Source organism: Triturus cristatus, chromosome 10, assembly GCF_964204655.1.
Source record: "Triturus cristatus chromosome 10, aTriCri1.1, whole genome shotgun sequence".
Taxonomy (NCBI): domain Eukaryota; kingdom Metazoa; phylum Chordata; class Amphibia; order Caudata; family Salamandridae; genus Triturus; species Triturus cristatus.
Window position 1 is genome coordinate 847,772,448 of NC_140593.1, and position 17,386 is coordinate 847,789,833.

The 17,386-nt window shown below is 47.3% G+C and overlaps 29 non-coding genes across 29 annotated transcripts; all 29 read left to right on the plus strand.

The window, feature by feature from the left end:
• The first annotated feature begins 342 nt into the window (after positions 1 to 342).
• Positions 343 to 414, plus strand: TRNAP-AGG (transfer RNA proline (anticodon AGG)). Its single transcript has one exon. It is a non-coding gene; the product is annotated as a tRNA-Pro (tRNA).
• A 386-nt stretch (positions 415 to 800) lies between these two features.
• TRNAV-AAC (transfer RNA valine (anticodon AAC)) lies at positions 801 to 873 on the plus strand. Its single transcript has one exon. It is a non-coding gene; the product is annotated as a tRNA-Val (tRNA).
• Positions 874 to 2,209: 1,336 nt separating this feature from the next.
• TRNAP-CGG (transfer RNA proline (anticodon CGG)) lies at positions 2,210 to 2,281 on the plus strand. Its single transcript has one exon. It is a non-coding gene; the product is annotated as a tRNA-Pro (tRNA).
• A 385-nt stretch (positions 2,282 to 2,666) lies between these two features.
• On the plus strand, positions 2,667 to 2,739 carry TRNAV-UAC (transfer RNA valine (anticodon UAC)). The gene has a single exon. It is a non-coding gene; the product is annotated as a tRNA-Val (tRNA).
• Positions 2,740 to 3,168: 429 nt separating this feature from the next.
• Positions 3,169 to 3,240, plus strand: TRNAP-AGG (transfer RNA proline (anticodon AGG)). The gene has a single exon. It is a non-coding gene; the product is annotated as a tRNA-Pro (tRNA).
• Positions 3,241 to 3,626: 386 nt separating this feature from the next.
• TRNAV-AAC (transfer RNA valine (anticodon AAC)) lies at positions 3,627 to 3,699 on the plus strand. Its single transcript has one exon. It is a non-coding gene; the product is annotated as a tRNA-Val (tRNA).
• Positions 3,700 to 3,988: 289 nt separating this feature from the next.
• On the plus strand, positions 3,989 to 4,100 carry TRNAL-CAA (transfer RNA leucine (anticodon CAA)). Its single transcript has 2 exons — positions 3,989 to 4,026; positions 4,055 to 4,100. It is a non-coding gene; the product is annotated as a tRNA-Leu (tRNA).
• Positions 4,101 to 5,036: 936 nt separating this feature from the next.
• TRNAP-CGG (transfer RNA proline (anticodon CGG)) lies at positions 5,037 to 5,108 on the plus strand. Its single transcript has one exon. It is a non-coding gene; the product is annotated as a tRNA-Pro (tRNA).
• A 385-nt stretch (positions 5,109 to 5,493) lies between these two features.
• TRNAV-UAC (transfer RNA valine (anticodon UAC)) lies at positions 5,494 to 5,566 on the plus strand. The gene has a single exon. It is a non-coding gene; the product is annotated as a tRNA-Val (tRNA).
• A 429-nt stretch (positions 5,567 to 5,995) lies between these two features.
• Positions 5,996 to 6,067, plus strand: TRNAP-AGG (transfer RNA proline (anticodon AGG)). Its single transcript has one exon. It is a non-coding gene; the product is annotated as a tRNA-Pro (tRNA).
• Positions 6,068 to 6,453: 386 nt separating this feature from the next.
• Positions 6,454 to 6,526, plus strand: TRNAV-AAC (transfer RNA valine (anticodon AAC)). Its single transcript has one exon. It is a non-coding gene; the product is annotated as a tRNA-Val (tRNA).
• Positions 6,527 to 7,862: 1,336 nt separating this feature from the next.
• Positions 7,863 to 7,934, plus strand: TRNAP-CGG (transfer RNA proline (anticodon CGG)). Its single transcript has one exon. It is a non-coding gene; the product is annotated as a tRNA-Pro (tRNA).
• Positions 7,935 to 8,319: 385 nt separating this feature from the next.
• TRNAV-UAC (transfer RNA valine (anticodon UAC)) lies at positions 8,320 to 8,392 on the plus strand. Its single transcript has one exon. It is a non-coding gene; the product is annotated as a tRNA-Val (tRNA).
• Positions 8,393 to 8,821: 429 nt separating this feature from the next.
• On the plus strand, positions 8,822 to 8,893 carry TRNAP-AGG (transfer RNA proline (anticodon AGG)). The gene has a single exon. It is a non-coding gene; the product is annotated as a tRNA-Pro (tRNA).
• Positions 8,894 to 9,279: 386 nt separating this feature from the next.
• TRNAV-AAC (transfer RNA valine (anticodon AAC)) lies at positions 9,280 to 9,352 on the plus strand. The gene has a single exon. It is a non-coding gene; the product is annotated as a tRNA-Val (tRNA).
• A 288-nt stretch (positions 9,353 to 9,640) lies between these two features.
• TRNAL-CAA (transfer RNA leucine (anticodon CAA)) lies at positions 9,641 to 9,752 on the plus strand. Its single transcript has 2 exons — positions 9,641 to 9,678; positions 9,707 to 9,752. It is a non-coding gene; the product is annotated as a tRNA-Leu (tRNA).
• A 936-nt stretch (positions 9,753 to 10,688) lies between these two features.
• On the plus strand, positions 10,689 to 10,760 carry TRNAP-CGG (transfer RNA proline (anticodon CGG)). The gene has a single exon. It is a non-coding gene; the product is annotated as a tRNA-Pro (tRNA).
• Positions 10,761 to 11,145: 385 nt separating this feature from the next.
• TRNAV-UAC (transfer RNA valine (anticodon UAC)) lies at positions 11,146 to 11,218 on the plus strand. Its single transcript has one exon. It is a non-coding gene; the product is annotated as a tRNA-Val (tRNA).
• A 429-nt stretch (positions 11,219 to 11,647) lies between these two features.
• On the plus strand, positions 11,648 to 11,719 carry TRNAP-AGG (transfer RNA proline (anticodon AGG)). Its single transcript has one exon. It is a non-coding gene; the product is annotated as a tRNA-Pro (tRNA).
• Positions 11,720 to 12,105: 386 nt separating this feature from the next.
• Positions 12,106 to 12,178, plus strand: TRNAF-AAA (transfer RNA phenylalanine (anticodon AAA)). Its single transcript has one exon. It is a non-coding gene; the product is annotated as a tRNA-Phe (tRNA).
• A 288-nt stretch (positions 12,179 to 12,466) lies between these two features.
• On the plus strand, positions 12,467 to 12,578 carry TRNAL-CAA (transfer RNA leucine (anticodon CAA)). The gene is made up of 2 exons: positions 12,467 to 12,504; positions 12,533 to 12,578. It is a non-coding gene; the product is annotated as a tRNA-Leu (tRNA).
• Positions 12,579 to 13,514: 936 nt separating this feature from the next.
• Positions 13,515 to 13,586, plus strand: TRNAP-CGG (transfer RNA proline (anticodon CGG)). Its single transcript has one exon. It is a non-coding gene; the product is annotated as a tRNA-Pro (tRNA).
• Positions 13,587 to 13,971: 385 nt separating this feature from the next.
• TRNAV-UAC (transfer RNA valine (anticodon UAC)) lies at positions 13,972 to 14,044 on the plus strand. Its single transcript has one exon. It is a non-coding gene; the product is annotated as a tRNA-Val (tRNA).
• Positions 14,045 to 14,473: 429 nt separating this feature from the next.
• TRNAP-AGG (transfer RNA proline (anticodon AGG)) lies at positions 14,474 to 14,545 on the plus strand. The gene has a single exon. It is a non-coding gene; the product is annotated as a tRNA-Pro (tRNA).
• Positions 14,546 to 14,931: 386 nt separating this feature from the next.
• Positions 14,932 to 15,004, plus strand: TRNAV-AAC (transfer RNA valine (anticodon AAC)). Its single transcript has one exon. It is a non-coding gene; the product is annotated as a tRNA-Val (tRNA).
• A 288-nt stretch (positions 15,005 to 15,292) lies between these two features.
• Positions 15,293 to 15,404, plus strand: TRNAL-CAA (transfer RNA leucine (anticodon CAA)). The gene is made up of 2 exons: positions 15,293 to 15,330; positions 15,359 to 15,404. It is a non-coding gene; the product is annotated as a tRNA-Leu (tRNA).
• A 936-nt stretch (positions 15,405 to 16,340) lies between these two features.
• On the plus strand, positions 16,341 to 16,412 carry TRNAP-CGG (transfer RNA proline (anticodon CGG)). Its single transcript has one exon. It is a non-coding gene; the product is annotated as a tRNA-Pro (tRNA).
• A 385-nt stretch (positions 16,413 to 16,797) lies between these two features.
• TRNAV-UAC (transfer RNA valine (anticodon UAC)) lies at positions 16,798 to 16,870 on the plus strand. Its single transcript has one exon. It is a non-coding gene; the product is annotated as a tRNA-Val (tRNA).
• Positions 16,871 to 17,299: 429 nt separating this feature from the next.
• Positions 17,300 to 17,371, plus strand: TRNAP-AGG (transfer RNA proline (anticodon AGG)). Its single transcript has one exon. It is a non-coding gene; the product is annotated as a tRNA-Pro (tRNA).
• The last annotated feature ends 15 nt before the right edge of the window (positions 17,372 to 17,386 follow it).

The following is a 17,386-nucleotide window of genomic DNA, read 5'->3' on the forward strand; positions in this document are numbered from 1 at the left end:
TGCTCCAGGGGCATCAGTGACAGCTCAAAAAGAGAAGTGACGATAGTTTGCGCCATTCGTTTGCACGTCCTTTTGTACTGAAGGGTGGGCCTACTTGATGAAAGCAAGGCATGAGAGCAGAAATTGTTTTATTGTCCTCACCGAGAGCATACACCTAGAGCAAACAAAATGTCTGAAGGATGGAGGCATTTTCATTTCTTGTTCGATGACGGCCATGGAAAAGACAGCAACCATATTGCAGAAGAGAGCAGCATGTGCAGTTGCTTGCTTTGGGTGAAGCATTCACCGACTCGCTGCCAATATCCCCCGGAGCTGGTGCGAAAGGTGACTCTTGTGTGCCTCGGCTCGTTGGTCTAGGGGTATGATTCTCGCTTAGGGTGCGAGAGGTCCCGGGTTCAAATCCCGGACGAGCCCTTTTTTAGAGGTAAACATACGAATCCTACTCAAAACTCACAATGCCTGACTATTTCTCATTACACTCGGCGCATTGTTGCACAAATTATTTTGAACCTCAGAAGAAAAACGGATATCCATGCTTTTTCTGCCTTCATGCTTAGTCTGTGTGTGTCCCAGGTGATGCTTTCCCAAGCTGTTCTTGCTGGCATTTAGGCATCAGATATTTGTCTGTCGATGCCTGCATAAGTAAATTTTTAATACGTCTAATTGCAAGCATGTTGGCTGATATCTCTGCAGTTTTCACACTTGCTCCTCGCTTTCTGAGTGGCTGCTGATACAGCAGAATAGAAGTAGAGAGAATCCTTGAGAGGAACCTTGCTCTAACAGTAAAACACAGCAAGTTAGTTTCTGTAGTGTAGTGGTCATCACGTTCGCCTAACATGCGAAAGGTCCCTGGTTTGAGACCGGGCAGAAACACTGTGCATGAGCTGCTTTTATGTGCACCCTCTAAAACCTTATTATCTCAATGCAAGCTTAAGAAGAGGCGGTCCATGAACCCAGCGAGCCGTGGGAAACTTCCTTTACTTTTGCAAGATGAAACAAAGTAATCCGCATCCATCAGTGGTCGCTCTTGTGCCTAGCTTTTTTTTTATCATGCCATGTTGTATTGTGGGGCCTTTACACCTGTGACATTGCTGTGAACGCTGTAAGTGCAAACATTGGCAAGTGCAGACAGAAGAGTCAGACCTGTACATAGCCAGGGCTGTCAGGATGGCCGAGTGGTCTAAGGCGCCAGTCTCAAGAGAGCTTGATCTTCAGTGCAACTGAGACTTCTGGTCTCCTCATGGAGGCGTGGGTTCAAATCCCACTTCTGACAGGTCTCTTTTACACCCTTAAATCTTCCTGTTTTTTGCAGTGCATTCCCCACACGCCACAATCTTTGCACGGACCTGTAACATATGACGAGAAATCCACCAACGATCAGGCTGGGCCCTCAATCACAATTCCATGTATTCCTGGAAGGGACACCTCAGGCACAACTTCCGTTAAATTTGCACTCCATCACACTAACTGCCGTGCTGGTTTCTCATTAAGCAGTTGATCCTATCTTTGTTGTGAGGCTCTCCTGCCACCTTTTGGGCGGAGAAGGCACTGTCCCTGCAACAACACAGGCAGACATGTTCAACAGGGCTTCCTGGTTATGTGGGAGGAGCAGATTGTCATTGGTCACCCCTTGCGAATTTTAATTTACATAAGGAAGACAGAGAGGTAGCTGGGAGTAGGCAGTACACACGGACATTGAGCTCTATCTTGTGATTTGCATCCAATTCTAGATTGAGGCAGGAGGAAAGAAGGTGACTTGCCCAACAATGACCATTCTGGGAATTCAGCCACCCTGGGTCTCCCAGGTGAGTGTTTCAGTCCTGCGAGCCACTCATATAAATCTCGCCTGATCTCGCCTGATCGAGCGCTGAGTGAGCGTGTTTGAATCCAAGAATCAAACGCCTCTTTCTTAGGAGCAAGAATTGGCAGGCCCTCCCTTGCTTCTGGGGTGGAAGTTTATGGGGCAAGGGTCCAGGACTTGCAGAGAAGTACAAGTGCCAGAAAGTGCCTGCAGTTCACATCAGTGCCTTTTTTCTGCTCACTGGCAGCTAGGATATCGGCTGATCCCTTCCTTGCAAGAGTGAAAAAAACAACATCTTGAGAGAAACATGACTTTGTGTGGCTCACATATAGAGAGAGCAGCCAAATAGCACTGCTTTGTTTCTGAAAGACGCATCAGAAATTGTTCAAATTGGCGACTCGGGAATCAGGCTCGTTGGTCTAGGGGTATGATTCTCACTTCGGGTGCGAGAGGTCCCGGGTTCAAATCCCGGACGAGCCCAAGCTGTGGAATTATTTTTAGGCTGCTTATTATATAGGACCATTTCTTCTTTTCAATGCTATAAGACGCCGTGTGTGGTGAGAAAGTTCCTTTCCCTGCACGCTGTTTCCCACTTTTGGCGTATAGAATTTCAGTGCCGGACTTCTTTGCAACTGCTTTTCTGGGGTGGACCATCAGTGTAGGAACATTAAATTCAAAGTGTTTTTCTAGTGTGATTTCAGGTATGGTTTTAAAATCGCCTTTTGGAATAAAAGTGGTCCTCGTTCCTTTCTTCCAAAGAAAGAGATCGGGTAAGGAGTGTCCAACTTTGAGCTTCATGGACATTGGCCCTTGGTCTGTGCTTTCCAGCCCACTACATGCCAAGAAGATTGCTACCAGAGTATCTGTTTCTGTGGTGTAGTGGTTATCACGTTCGCTTTACACGCGAAATGTCCCTGGTTCGAGACCGGGCAGAAACAGCAGCTTATTGTTTGCATTTACTCTCTCAACTTATAGGAAAGCTGAGATAATGGAAGCTGTCTATCCCTCGCCAGCGTGACGTACTGTGCTCCAGGGGCATCAGTGACAGCTCAAAAAGAAAAGTGACGATAGTTTGCGCCATTCGTTTGCACGTCCTTTTGTACTGAAGGGTGGGCCTACTTGATGAAAGCAAGGCATGAGAGCAGAAATTGTTTTATTGTCCTCACCGAGAGCATACACCTAGAGCAAACAAAATGTCTGAAGGATGGAGTCATTTTCATTTCTTGTTCGATGACGGCCATGGAAAAGACAGCAACCATATTGCAGAAGAGAGCAGCATGTGCAGTTGCTTGCTTTGGGTGAAGCATTCACCGACTCGCTGCCAATAACCCCCGGAGCTGGTGCGAAAGGTGACTCTTGTGTGCCTCGGCTCGTTGGTCTAGGGGTATGATTCTCGCTTAGGGTGCGAGAGGTCCCGGGTTCAAATCCCGGACGAGCCCTTTTTTAGAGGTAAACATACGAATCCTACTCAAAACTCACAATGCCTGACTATTTCTCATTACACTCGGCGCATTGTTGCACAAATTATTTTGAACCTCAGAAGAAAAACGGATATCCATGCTTTTTCTGCCTTCATGCTTAGTCTGTGTGTGTCCCAGGTGATGCTTTCCCAAGCTGTACTTGCTGGCATTTAGGCATCAGATATTTGTCTGTCGATGCCTGCATAAGTAAATTTTTAATACGTCTAATTGCAAGCATGTTGGCTGATATCTCTGCAGTTTTCACACTTGCTCCTCGCTTTCTGAGTGGCTGCTGATACAGCAGAATAGAAGTAGAGAGAATCCTTGAGAGGAACCTTGCTCTAACAGTAAAACACAGCAAGTTAGTTTCTGTAGTGTAGTGGTCATCACGTTCGCCTAACACGCGAAAGGTCCCCGGTTCGAGACCGGGCAGAAACACTGTGCATGAGCTGCTTTTATGTGCACCCTCTAAAACCTTATTATCTCAATGCAAGCTTAAGAAGAGGCGGTCCATGAACCCAGCGAGCCGTGGGAAACTTCCTTTACTTTTGCAAGACGAAACAAAGTAATCCGCATCCATCAGTGGTCGCTCTTGTGCCTAGCTTTTTTTTTATCATGCCATGTTGTATTGTGGGGCCTTTACACCTGTGACATTGCTGTGAACGCTGTTAAGTGCAAACATTGGCAAGTGCAGACAGAAGAGTCAGACCTGTACATAGCCAGGGCTGTCAGGATGGCCGAGTGGTCTAAGGCGCCAGACTCAAGAGAGCTTGATCTTCAGTGCAACTGAGACTTCTGGTCTCCTCATGGAGGCGTGGGTTCAAATCCCACTTCTGACAGGTCTCTTTTACACCCTTAAATCTTCCTGTTTTTTGCAGTGCATTCCCCACACGCCACAATCTTTGCACGGACCTGTAACATATGACGAGAAATCCACCAACGATCAGGCTGGGCCCTCAATCACAATTCCATGTATTCCTGGAAGGGACACCTCAGGCACAACTTCCGTTAAATTTGCACTCCATCACACTAACTGCCGTGCTGGTTTCTCACTAAGCAGTTGATCCTATCTTTGTTGTGAGGCTCTCCTGCCACCTTTTGGGCGGAGAAGGCACTGTCCCTGCAACAACAGAGGCAGACATGTTCAACAGGGCTTCCTGGTTATGTGGGAGGAGCAGATTGTCATTGGTCACCCCTTGCGAATTTTAATTTACATAAGGAAGACAGAGAGGTAGCTGGGAGTAGGCAGTACACATGGACATTGAACTCTATCTTGTGATTTGCAGCCAATTCTAGATTGAGGCAGGAGGAAAGGAGGTGACTTGCCCAACAATGACCATTCTGGGAATTCAGCCACCCTGGGTCTCCCAGGTGAGTGTTTCAGTCCTGCGAGCCACTCATATAAATCTCGCCTGATCTCGCCTGATCGAGCGCTGAGTGAGCGTGTTTAAATCCAAGAATCAAACGCCTCTTTCTTAGGAGCAAGAATTGGCAGGCCCTCCCTTGCTTCTGGGGTGGAAGTTTATGGGGCAAGGGTCCAGGACTTGCAGAGAAGTACAAGTGCCAGAAAGTGCCTGCAGTTCTCATCAGTGCCTTTTTTCTGCTCACTGGCAGCTAGGATATCGGCTGATCCCTTCCTTGCAAGAGTGAAAAAAACAACATCTTGAGAGAAACATGACTTTGTGTGGCTCACATAGAGAGAGAGCAGCCAAATAGCACTGCTTTGTTTCTGAAAGACGCATCAGAAATTGTTCAAATTGGCGACTCGGGAATCAGGCTCGTTGGTCTAGGGGTATGATTCTCGCTTCGGGTGCGAGAGGTCCCGGGTTCAAATCCCGGACGAGCCCAAGCTGTGGAATTATTTTTAGGCTGCTTATTATATAGGACCATTTCTTCTTTTCAATGCTATAAGACGCCGTGTGTGGTGAGAAAGTTCCTTTCCCTGCACGCTGTTTCCCACTTTTGGCGTATAGAATTTCAGTGCCGGACTTCTTTGCAACTGCTTTTCTGGGGTGGACCATCAGTGTAGGAACATTAAATTCAAAGTGTTTTTCTAGTGTGATTTCAGGTATGGTTTTAAAATCGCCTTTTGGAATAAAAGTGGTCCTCGTTCCTTTCTTCCAAAGAAAGAGATCGGGTAAGGAGGGTCCAACGTTGAGCTTCATGGACATTGGCCCTTGGTCTGTGCTTTCCAGCCAACTACATGCCAAGAAGATTGCTGCCAGAGTATCTGTTTCTGTGGTGTAGTGGTTATCATGTTCGCTTTACACGCGAAAGGTCCCTGGTTCGAGACCGGGCAGAAACAGCAGCTTATTGTTTGCATTTACTCTCTCAACTTATAGGAAAGCTGAGATAATGGAAGCTGTCTATCCCTCGCCAGCGTGACGTACTGTGCTCCAGGGGCATCAGTGACAGCTCAAAAAGAGAAGTGACGATAGTTTGCGCCATTCGTTTGCACGTCCTTTTGTACTGAAGGGTGGGCCTACTTGATGAAAGCAAGGCATGAGAGCAGAAATTGTTTTATTGTCCTCACCGAGAGCATACACCTAGAGCAAACAAAATGTCTGAAGGATGGAGGCATTTTCATTTCTTGTTCGATGACGGCCATGGAAAAGACAGCAACCATATTGCAGAAGAGAGCAGCATGTGCAGTTGCTTGCTTTGGGTGAAGCATTCACCGACTCGCTGCCAATATCCCCCGGAGCTGGTGCGAAAGGTGACTCTTGTGTGCCTCGGCTCGTTGGTCTAGGGGTATGATTCTCGCTTAGGGTGCGAGAGGTCCCGGGTTCAAATCCCGGACGAGCCCTTTTTTAGAGGTAAACATACGAATCCTACTCAAAACTCACAATGCCTGACTATTTCTCATTACACTCGGCGCATTGTTGCACAAATTATTTTGAACCTCAGAAGAAAAACGGATATCCATGCTTTTTCTGCCTTCATGCTTAGTCTGTGTGTGTCCCAGGTGATGCTTTCCCAAGCTGTTCTTGCTGGCATTTAGGCATCAGATATTTGTCTGTCGATGCCTGCATAAGTAAATTTTTAATACGTCTAATTGCAAGCATGTTGGCTGATATCTCTGCAGTTTTCACACTTGCTCCTCGCTTTCTGAGTGGCTGCTGATACAGCAGAATAGAAGTAGAGAGAATCCTTGAGAGGAACCTTGCTCTAACAGTAAAACACAGCAAGTTAGTTTCTGTAGTGTAGTGGTCATCACGTTCGCCTAACATGCGAAAGGTCCCTGGTTTGAGACCGGGCAGAAACACTGTGCATGAGCTGCTTTTATGTGCACCCTCTAAAACCTTATTATCTCAATGCAAGCTTAAGAAGAGGCGGTCCATGAACCCAGCGAGCCGTGGGAAACTTCCTTTACTTTTGCAAGATGAAACAAAGTAATCCGCATCCATCAGTGGTCGCTCTTGTGCCTAGCTTTTTTTTTATCATGCCATGTTGTATTGTGGGGCCTTTACACCTGTGACATTGCTGTGAACGCTGTAAGTGCAAACATTGGCAAGTGCAGACAGAAGAGTCAGACCTGTACATAGCCAGGGCTGTCAGGATGGCCGAGTGGTCTAAGGCGCCAGTCTCAAGAGAGCTTGATCTTCAGTGCAACTGAGACTTCTGGTCTCCTCATGGAGGCGTGGGTTCAAATCCCACTTCTGACAGGTCTCTTTTACACCCTTAAATCTTCCTGTTTTTTGCAGTGCATTCCCCACACGCCACAATCTTTGCACGGACCTGTAACATATGACGAGAAATCCACCAACGATCAGGCTGGGCCCTCAATCACAATTCCATGTATTCCTGGAAGGGACACCTCAGGCACAACTTCCGTTAAATTTGCACTCCATCACACTAACTGCCGTGCTGGTTTCTCATTAAGCAGTTGATCCTATCTTTGTTGTGAGGCTCTCCTGCCACCTTTTGGGCGGAGAAGGCACTGTCCCTGCAACAACACAGGCAGACATGTTCAACAGGGCTTCCTGGTTATGTGGGAGGAGCAGATTGTCATTGGTCACCCCTTGCGAATTTTAATTTACATAAGGAAGACAGAGAGGTAGCTGGGAGTAGGCAGTACACACGGACATTGAGCTCTATCTTGTGATTTGCAGCCAATTCTAGATTGAGGCAGGAGGAAAGGAGGTGACTTGCCCAACAATGACCATTCTGGGAATTCAGCCACCCTGGGTCTCCCAGGTGAGTGTTTCAGTCCTGCGAGCCACTCATATAAATCTCGCCTGATCGAGCCTGATTGAGCGCTGAGTGAGCGTGTTTGAATCCAAGAATCAAACGCCTCTTTCTTAGGAGCAAGAATTGGCAGGCCCTCCCTTGCTTCTGGGGTGGAAGTTTATGGGGCAAGGGTCCAGGACTTGCAGAGAAGTACAAGTGCCAGAAAGTGCCTGCAGTTCTCATCAGTGCCTTTTTTCTGCTCACTGGCAGCTAGGATATCGGCTGATCCCTTCCTTGCAAGAGTGAAAAAAACAACATCTTGAGAGAAACATGACTTTGTGTGGCTCACATAGAGAGAGAGCAGCCAAATAGCACTGCTTTGTTTCTGAAAGACGCATCAGAAATTGTTCAAATTGCCGACTCGGGAATCAGGCTCGTTGGTCTAGGGGTATGATTCTCACTTCGGGTGCGAGAGGTCCCGGGTTCAAATCCCGGACGAGCCCAAGCTGTGGAATTATTTTTAGGCTGCTTATTATATAGGACCATTTCTTCTTTTCAATGCTATAAGACGCCGTGTGTGGTGAGAAAGTTCCTTTCCCTGCACGCTGTTTCCCACTTTTGGCGTATAGAATTTCAGTGCCGGACTTCTTTGCAACTGCTTTTCTGGGGTGGACCATCAGTGTAGGAACATTAAATTCAAAGTGTTTTTCTAGTGTGATTTCAGGTATGGTTTTAAAATCGCCTTTTGGAATAAAAGTGGTCCTCGTTCCTTTCTTCCAAAGAAAGAGATCGGGTAAGGAGGGTCCAACGTTGAGCTTCATGGACATTGGCCCTTGGTCTGTGCTTTCCAGCCCACTACATGCCAAGAAGATTGCTACCAGAGTATCTGTTTCTGTGGTGTAGTGGTTATCACGTTCGCTTTACATGCGAAAGGTCCCTGGTTCGAGACCGGGCAGAAACAGCAGCTTATTGTTTGCATTTACTCTCTCAACTTATAGGAAAGCTGAGATAATGGAAGCTGTCTATCCCTCGCCAGCGTGACGTACTGTGCTCCAGGGGCATCAGTGACAGCTCAAAAAGAGAAGTGACGATAGTTTGCGCCATTCGTTTGCACGTCCTTTTGTACTGAAGGGTGGGCCTACTTGATGAAAGCAAGGCATGAGAGCAGAAATTGTTTTATTGTCCTCACCGAGAGCATACACCTAGAGCAAACAAAATGTCTGAAGGATGGAGGCATTTTCATTTCTTGTTCGATGACGGCCATGGAAAAGACAGCAACCATATTGCAGAAGAGAGCAGCATGTGCAGTTGCTTGCTTTGGGTGAAGCATTCACCGACTCGCTGCCAATAACCCCCGGAGCTGGTGCGAAAGGTGACTCTTGTGTGCCTCGGCTCGTTGGTCTAGGGGTATGATTCTCGCTTAGGGTGCGAGAGGTCCCGGGTTCAAATCCCGGACGAGCCCTTTTTTAGAGGTAAACATACGAATCCTACTCAAAACTCACAATGCCTGACTATTTCTCATTACACTCGGCGCATTGTTGCACAAATTATTTTGAACCTCAGAAGAAAAACGGATATCCATGCTTTTTCTGCCTTCATGCTTAGTCTGTGTGTGTCCCAGGTGATGCTTTCCCAAGCTGTACTTGCTGGCATTTAGGCATCAGATATTTGTCTGTCGATGCCTGCATAAGTAAATTTTTAATACGTCTAATTGCAAGCATGTTGGCTGATATCTCTGCAGTTTTCACACTTGCTCCTCGCTTTCTGAGTGGCTGCTGATACAGCAGAATAGAAGTAGAGAGAATCCTTGAGAGGAACCTTGCTCTAACAGTAAAACACAGCAAGTTAGTTTCTGTAGTGTAGTGGTCATCACGTTCGCCTAACACGCGAAAGGTCCCCGGTTCGAGACCGGGCAGAAACACTGTGCATGAGCTGCTTTTATGTGCACCCTCTAAAACCTTATTATCTCAATGCAAGCTTAAGAAGAGGCGGTCCATGAACCCAGCGAGCCGTGGGAAACTTCCTTTACTTTTGCAAGACGAAACAAAGTAATCCGCATCCATCAGTGGTCGCTCTTGTGCCTAGCTTTTTTTTTATCATGCCATGTTGTATTGTGGGGCCTTTACACCTGTGACATTGCTGTGAACGCTGTAAGTGCAAACATTGGCAAGTGCAGACAGAAGAGTCAGACCTGTACATAGCCAGGGCTGTCAGGATGGCCGAGTGGTCTAAGGCGCCAGACTCAAGAGAGCTTGATCTTCAGTGCAACTGAGACTTCTGGTCTCCTCATGGAGGCGTGGGTTCAAATCCCACTTCTGACAGGTCTCTTTTACACCCTTAAATCTTCCTGTTTTTTGCAGTGCATTCCCCACACGCCACAATCTTTGCACGGACCTGTAACATATGACGAGAAATCCACCAACGATCAGGCTGGGCCCTCAATCACAATTCCATGTATTCCTGGAAGGGACACCTCAGGCACAACTTCCGTTAAATTTGCACTCCATCACACTAACTGCCGTGCTGGTTTCTCACTAAGCAGTTGATCCTATCTTTGTTGTGAGGCTCTCCTGCCACCTTTTGGGCGGAGAAGGCACTGTCCCTGCAACAACAGAGGCAGACATGTTCAACAGGGCTTCCTGGTTATGTGGGAGGAGCAGATTGTCATTGGTCACCCCTTGCGAATTTTAATTTACATAAGGAAGACAGAGAGGTAGCTGGGAGTAGGCAGTACACATGGACATTGAACTCTATCTTGTGATTTGCAGCCAATTCTAGATTGAGGCAGGAGGAAAGGAGGTGACTTGCCCAACAATGACCATTCTGGGAATTCAGCCACCCTGGGTCTCCCAGGTGAGTGTTTCAGTCCTGCGAGCCACTCATATAAACCTCGCCTGATCTCGCCTGATCGAGCGCTGAGTGAGCGTGTTTAAATCCAAGAATCAAACGCCTCTTTCTTAGGAGCAAGAATTGGCAGGCCCTCCCTTGCTTCTGGGGTGGAAGTTTATGGGGCAAGGGTCCAGGACTTGCAGAGAAGTACAAGTGCCAGAAAGTGCCTGCAGTTCTCATCAGTGCCTTTTTTCTGCTCACTGGCAGCTAGGATATCGGCTGATCCCTTCCTTGCAAGAGTGAAAAAAACAACATCTTGAGAGAAACATGACTTTGTGTGGCTCACATAGAGAGAGAGCAGCCAAATAGCACTGCTTTGTTTCTGAAAGACGCATCAGAAATTGTTCAAATTGCCGACTCGGGAATCAGGCTCGTTGGTCTAGGGGTATGATTCTCGCTTCGGGTGCGAGAGGTCCCGGGTTCAAATCCCGGACGAGCCCAAGCTGTGGAATTATTTTTAGGCTGCTTATTATATAGGACCATTTCTTCTTTTCAATGCTATAAGACGCCGTGTGTGGTGAGAAAGTTCCTTTCCCTGCACGCTGTTTCCCACTTTTGGCGTATAGAATTTCAGTGCCGGACTTCTTTGCAACTGCTTTTCTGGGGTGGACCATCAGTGTAGGAACATTAAATTCAAAGTGTTTTTCTAGTGTGATTTCAGGTATGGTTTTAAAATCGCCTTTTGGAATAAAAGTGGTCCTCGTTCCTTTCTTCCAAAGAAAGAGATCGGGTAAGGAGGGTCCAACGTTGAGCTTCATGGACATTGGCCCTTGGTCTGTGCTTTCCAGCCCACTACATGCCAAGAAGATTGCTGCCAGAGTATCTGTTTCTGTGGTGTAGTGGTTATCATGTTCGCTTTACACGCGAAAGGTCCCTGGTTCGAGACCGGGCAGAAACAGCAGCTTATTGTTTGCATTTACTCTCTCAACTTATAGGAAAGCTGAGATAATGGAAGCTGTCTATCCCTCGCCAGCGTGACGTACTGTGCTCCAGGGGCATCAGTGACAGCTCAAAAAGAGAAGTGACGATAGTTTGCGCCATTCGTTTGCACGTCCTTTTGTACTGAAGGGTGGGCCTACTTGATGAAAGCAAGGCATGAGAGCAGAAATTGTTTTATTGTCCTCACCGAGAGCATACACCTAGAGCAAACAAAATGTCTGAAGGATGGAGGCATTTTCATTTCTTGTTCGATGACGGCCATGGAAAAGACAGCAACCATATTGCAGAAGAGAGCAGCATGTGCAGTTGCTTGCTTTGGGTGAAGCATTCACCGACTCGCTGCCAATATCCCCCGGAGCTGGTGCGAAAGGTGACTCTTGTGTGCCTCGGCTCGTTGGTCTAGGGGTATGATTCTCGCTTAGGGTGCGAGAGGTCCCGGGTTCAAATCCCGGACGAGCCCTTTTTTAGAGGTAAACATACGAATCCTACTCAAAACTCACAATGCCTGACTATTTCTCATTACACTCGGCGCATTGTTGCACAAATTATTTTGAACCTCAGAAGAAAAACGGATATCCATGCTTTTTCTGCCTTCATGCTTAGTCTGTGTGTGTCCCAGGTGATGCTTTCCCAAGCTGTTCTTGCTGGCATTTAGGCATCAGATATTTGTCTGTCGATGCCTGCATAAGTAAATTTTTAATACGTCTAATTGCAAGCATGTTGGCTGATATCTCTGCAGTTTTCACACTTGCTCCTCGCTTTCTGAGTGGCTGCTGATACAGCAGAATAGAAGTAGAGAGAATCCTTGAGAGGAACCTTGCTCTAACAGTAAAACACAGCAAGTTAGTTTCTGTAGTGTAGTGGTCATCACGTTCGCCTAAAATGCGAAAGGTCCCTGGTTTGAGACCGGGCAGAAACACTGTGCATGAGCTGCTTTTATGTGCACCCTCTAAAACCTTATTATCTCAATGCAAGCTTAAGAAGAGGCGGTCCATGAACCCAGCGAGCCGTGGGAAACTTCCTTTACTTTTGCAAGACGAAACAAAGTAATCCGCATCCATCAGTGGTCGCTCTTGTGCCTAGCTTTTTTTTTATCATGCCATGTTGTATTGTGGGGCCTTTACACCTGTGACATTGCTGTGAACGCTGTAAGTGCAAACATTGGCAAGTGCAGACAGAAGAGTCAGACCTGTACATAGCCAGGGCTGTCAGGATGGCCGAGTGGTCTAAGGCGCCAGACTCAAGAGAGCTTGATCTTCAGTGCAACTGAGACTTCTGGTCTCCTCATGGAGGCGTGGGTTCAAATCCCACTTCTGACAGGTCTCTTTTACACCCTTAAATCTTCCTGTTTTTTGCAGTGCATTCCCCACACGCCACAATCTTTGCACGGACCTGTAACATATGACGAGAAATCCACCAACGATCAGGCTGGGCCCTCAATCACAATTCCATGTATTCCTGGAAGGGACACCTCAGGCACAACTTCCGTTAAATTTGCACTCCATCACACTAACTGCCGTGCTGGTTTCTCATTAAGCAGTTGATCCTATCTTTGTTGTGAGGCTCTCCTGCCACCTTTTGGGCGGAGAAGGCACTGTCCCTGCAACAACACAGGCAGACATGTTCAACAGGGCTTCCTGGTTATGTGGGAGGAGCAGATTGTCATTGGTCACCCCTTGCGAATTTTAATTTACATAAGGAAGACAGAGAGGTAGCTGGGAGTAGGCAGTACACACGGACATTGAGCTCTATCTTGTGATTTGCAGCCAATTCTAGATTGAGGCAGGAGGAAAGGAGGTGACTTGCCCAACAATGACCATTCTGGGAATTCAGCCACCCTGGGTCTCCCAGGTGAGTGTTTCAGTCCTGCGAGCCACTCATATAAATCTCGCCTGATCGAGCCTAATTGAGCGCTGAGTGAGCGTGTTTGAATCCAAGAATCAAACGCCTCTTTCTTAGGAGCAAGAATTGGCAGGCCCTCCCTTGCTTCTGGGGTGGAAGTTTATGGGGCAAGGGTCCAGGACTTGCAGAGAAGTACAAGTGCCAGAAAGTGCCTGCAGTTCTCATCAGTGCCTTTTTTCTGCTCACTGGCAGCTAGGATATCGGCTGATCCCTTCCTTGCAAGAGTGAAAAAAACAACATCTTGAGAGAAACATGACTTTGTGTGGCTCACATAGAGAGAGAGCAGCCAAATAGCACTGCTTTGTTTCTGAAAGACGCATCAGAAATTGTTCAAATTGCCGACTCGGGAATCAGGCTCGTTGGTCTAGGGGTATGATTCTCACTTCGGGTGCGAGAGGTCCCGGGTTCAAATCCCGGACGAGCCCAAGCTGTGGAATTATTTTTAGGCTGCTTATTATATAGGACCATTTCTTCTTTTCAATGCTATAAGACGCCGTGTGTGGTGAGAAAGTTCCTTTCCCTGCACGCTGTTTCCCACTTTTGGCGTATAGAATTTCAGTGCCGGACTTCTTTGCAACTGCTTTTCTGGGGTGGACCATCAGTGTAGGAACATTAAATTCAAAGTGTTTTTCTAGTGTGATTTCAGGTATGGTTTTAAAATCGCCTTTTGGAATAAAAGTGGTCCTCGTTCCTTTCTTCCAAAGAAAGAGATCGGGTAAGGAGGGTCCAACGTTGAGCTTCATGGACATTGGCCCTTGGTCTGTGCTTTCCAGCCCACTACATGCCAAGAAGATTGCTACCAGAGTATCTGTTTCTGTGGTGTAGTGGTTATCACGTTCGCTTTACATGCGAAAGGTCCCTGGTTCGAGACCGGGCAGAAACAGCAGCTTATTGTTTGCATTTACTCTCTCAACTTATAGGAAAGCTGAGATAATGGAAGCTGTCTATCCCTCGCCAGCGTGACGTACTGTGCTCCAGGGGCATCAGTGACAGCTCAAAAAGAGAAGTGACGATAGTTTGCGCCATTCGTTTGCACGTCCTTTTGTACTGAAGGGTGGGCCTACTTGATGAAAGCAAGGCATGAGAGCAGAAATTGTTTTATTGTCCTCACCGAGAGCATACACCTAGAGCAAACAAAATGTCTGAAGGATGGAGGCATTTTCATTTCTTGTTCGATGACGGCCATGGAAAAGACAGCAACCATATTGCAGAAGAGAGCAGCATGTGCAGTTGCTTGCTTTGGGTGAAGCATTCACCGACTCGCTGCCAATAACCCCCGGAGCTGGTGCGAAAGGTGACTCTTGTGTGCCTCGGCTCGTTGGTCTAGGGGTATGATTCTCGCTTAGGGTGCGAGAGGTCCCGGGTTCAAATCCCGGACGAGCCCTTTTTTAGAGGTAAACATACGAATCCTACTCAAAACTCACAATGCCTGACTATTTCTCATTACACTCGGCGCATTGTTGCACAAATTATTTTGAACCTCAGAAGAAAAACGGATATCCATGCTTTTTCTGCCTTCATGCTTAGTCTGTGTGTGTCCCAGGTGATGCTTTCCCAAGCTGTACTTGCTGGCATTTAGGCATCAGATATTTGTCTGTCGATGCCTGCATAAGTAAATTTTTAATACGTCTAATTGCAAGCATGTTGGCTGATATCTCTGCAGTTTTCACACTTGCTCCTCGCTTTCTGAGTGGCTGCTGATACAGCAGAATAGAAGTAGAGAGAATCCTTGAGAGGAACCTTGCTCTAACAGTAAAACACAGCAAGTTAGTTTCTGTAGTGTAGTGGTCATCACGTTCGCCTAACACGCGAAAGGTCCCCGGTTCGAGACCGGGCAGAAACACTGTGCATGAGCTGCTTTTATGTGCACCCTCTAAAACCTTATTATCTCAATGCAAGCTTAAGAAGAGGCGGTCCATGAACCCAGCGTGCCGTGGGAAACTTCCTTTACTTTTGCAAGACGAAACAAAGTAATCCGCATCCATCAGTGGTCGCTCTTGTGCCTAGCTTTTTTTTTATCATGCCATGTTGTATTGTGGGGCCTTTACACCTGTGACATTGCTGTGAACGCTGTAAGTGCAAACATTGGCAAGTGCAGACAGAAGAGTCAGACCTGTACATAGCCAGGGCTGTCAGGATGGCCGAGTGGTCTAAGGCGCCAGACTCAAGAGAGCTTGATCTTCAGTGCAACTGAGACTTCTGGTCTCCTCATGGAGGCGTGGGTTCAAATCCCACTTCTGACAGGTCTCTTTTACACCCTTAAATCTTCCTGTTTTTTGCAGTGCATTCCCCACACGCCACAATCTTTGCACGGACCTGTAACATATGACGAGAAATCCACCAACGATCAGGCTGGGCCCTCAATCACAATTCCATGTATTCCTGGAAGGGACACCTCAGGCACAACTTCCGTTAAATTTGCACTCCATCACACTAACTGCCGTGCTGGTTTCTCACTAAGCAGTTGATCCTATCTTTGTTGTGAGGCTCTCCTGCCACCTTTTGGGCGGAGAAGGCACTGTCCCTGCAACAACAGAGGCAGACATGTTCAACAGGGCTTCCTGGTTATGTGGGAGGAGCAGATTGTCATTGGTCACCCCTTGCGAATTTTAATTTACATAAGGAAGACAGAGAGGTAGCTGGGAGTAGGCAGTACACATGGACATTGAACTCTATCTTGTGATTTGCAGCCAATTCTAGATTGAGGCAGGAGGAAAGGAGGTGACTTGCCCAACAATGACCATTCTGGGAATTCAGCCACCCTGGGTCTCCCAGGTGAGTGTTTCAGTCCTGCGAGCCACTCATATAAATCTCGCCTGATCTCGCCTGATCGAGCGCTGAGTGAGCGTGTTTAAATCCAAGAATCAAACGCCTCTTTCTTAGGAGCAAGAATTGGCAGGCCCTCCCTTGCTTCTGGGGTGGAAGTTTATGGGGCAAGGGTCCAGGACTTGCAGAGAAGTACAAGTGCCAGAAAGTGCCTGCAGTTCTCATCAGTGCCTTTTTTCTGCTCACTGGCAGCTAGGATATCGGCTGATCCCTTCCTTGCAAGAGTGAAAAAAACAACATCTTGAGAGAAACATGACTTTGTGTGGCTCACATAGAGAGAGAGCAGCCAAATAGCACTGCTTTGTTTCTGAAAGACGCATCAGAAATTGTTCAAATTGCCGACTCGGGAATCAGGCTCGTTGGTCTAGGGGTATGATTCTCGCTTCGGGTGCGAGAGGTCCCGGGTTCAAATCCCGGACGAGCCCAAGCTGTGGAATTATTTTTAGGCTGCTTATTATATAGGACCATTTCTTCTTTTCAATGCTATAAGACGCCGTGTGTGGTGAGAAAGTTCCTTTCCCTGCACGCTGTTTCCCACTTTTGGCGTATAGAATTTCAGTGCCGGACTTCTTTGCAACTGCTTTTCTGGGGTGGACCATCAGTGTAGGAACATTAAATTCAAAGTGTTTTTCTAGTGTGATTTCAGGTATGGTTTTAAAATCGCCTTTTGGAATAAAAGTGGTCCTCGTTCCTTTCTTCCAAAGAAAGAGATCGGGTAAGGAGGGTCCAACGTTGAGCTTCATGGACATTGGCCCTTGGTCTGTGCTTTCCAGCCCACTACATGCCAAGAAGATTGCTGCCAGAGTATCTGTTTCTGTGGTGTAGTGGTTATCATGTTCGCTTTACACGCGAAAGGTCCCTGGTTCGAGACCGGGCAGAAACAGCAGCTTATTGTTTGCATTTACTCTCTCAACTTATAGGAAAGCTGAGATAATGGAAGCTGTCTATCCCTCGCCAGCGTGACGTACTGTGCTCCAGGGGCATCAGTGACAGCTCAAAAAGAGAAGTGACGATAGTTTGCGCCATTCGTTTGCACGTCCTTTTGTACTGAAGGGTGGGCCTACTTGATGAAAGCAAGGCATGAGAGCAGAAATTGTTTTATTGTCCTCACCGAGAGCATACACCTAGAGCAAACAAAATGTCTGAAGGATGGAGGCATTTTCATTTCTTGTTCGATGACGGCCATGGAAAAGACAGCAACCATATTGCAGAAGAGAGCAGCATGTGCAGTTGCTTGCTTTGGGTGAAGCATTCACCGACTCGCTGCCAATATCCCCCGGAGCTGGTGCGAAAGGTGACTCTTGTGTGCCTCGGCTCGTTGGTCTAGGGGTATGATTCTCGCTTAGGGTGCGAGAGGTCCCGGGTTCAAATCCCGGACGAGCCCTTTTTTAGAGGTAAA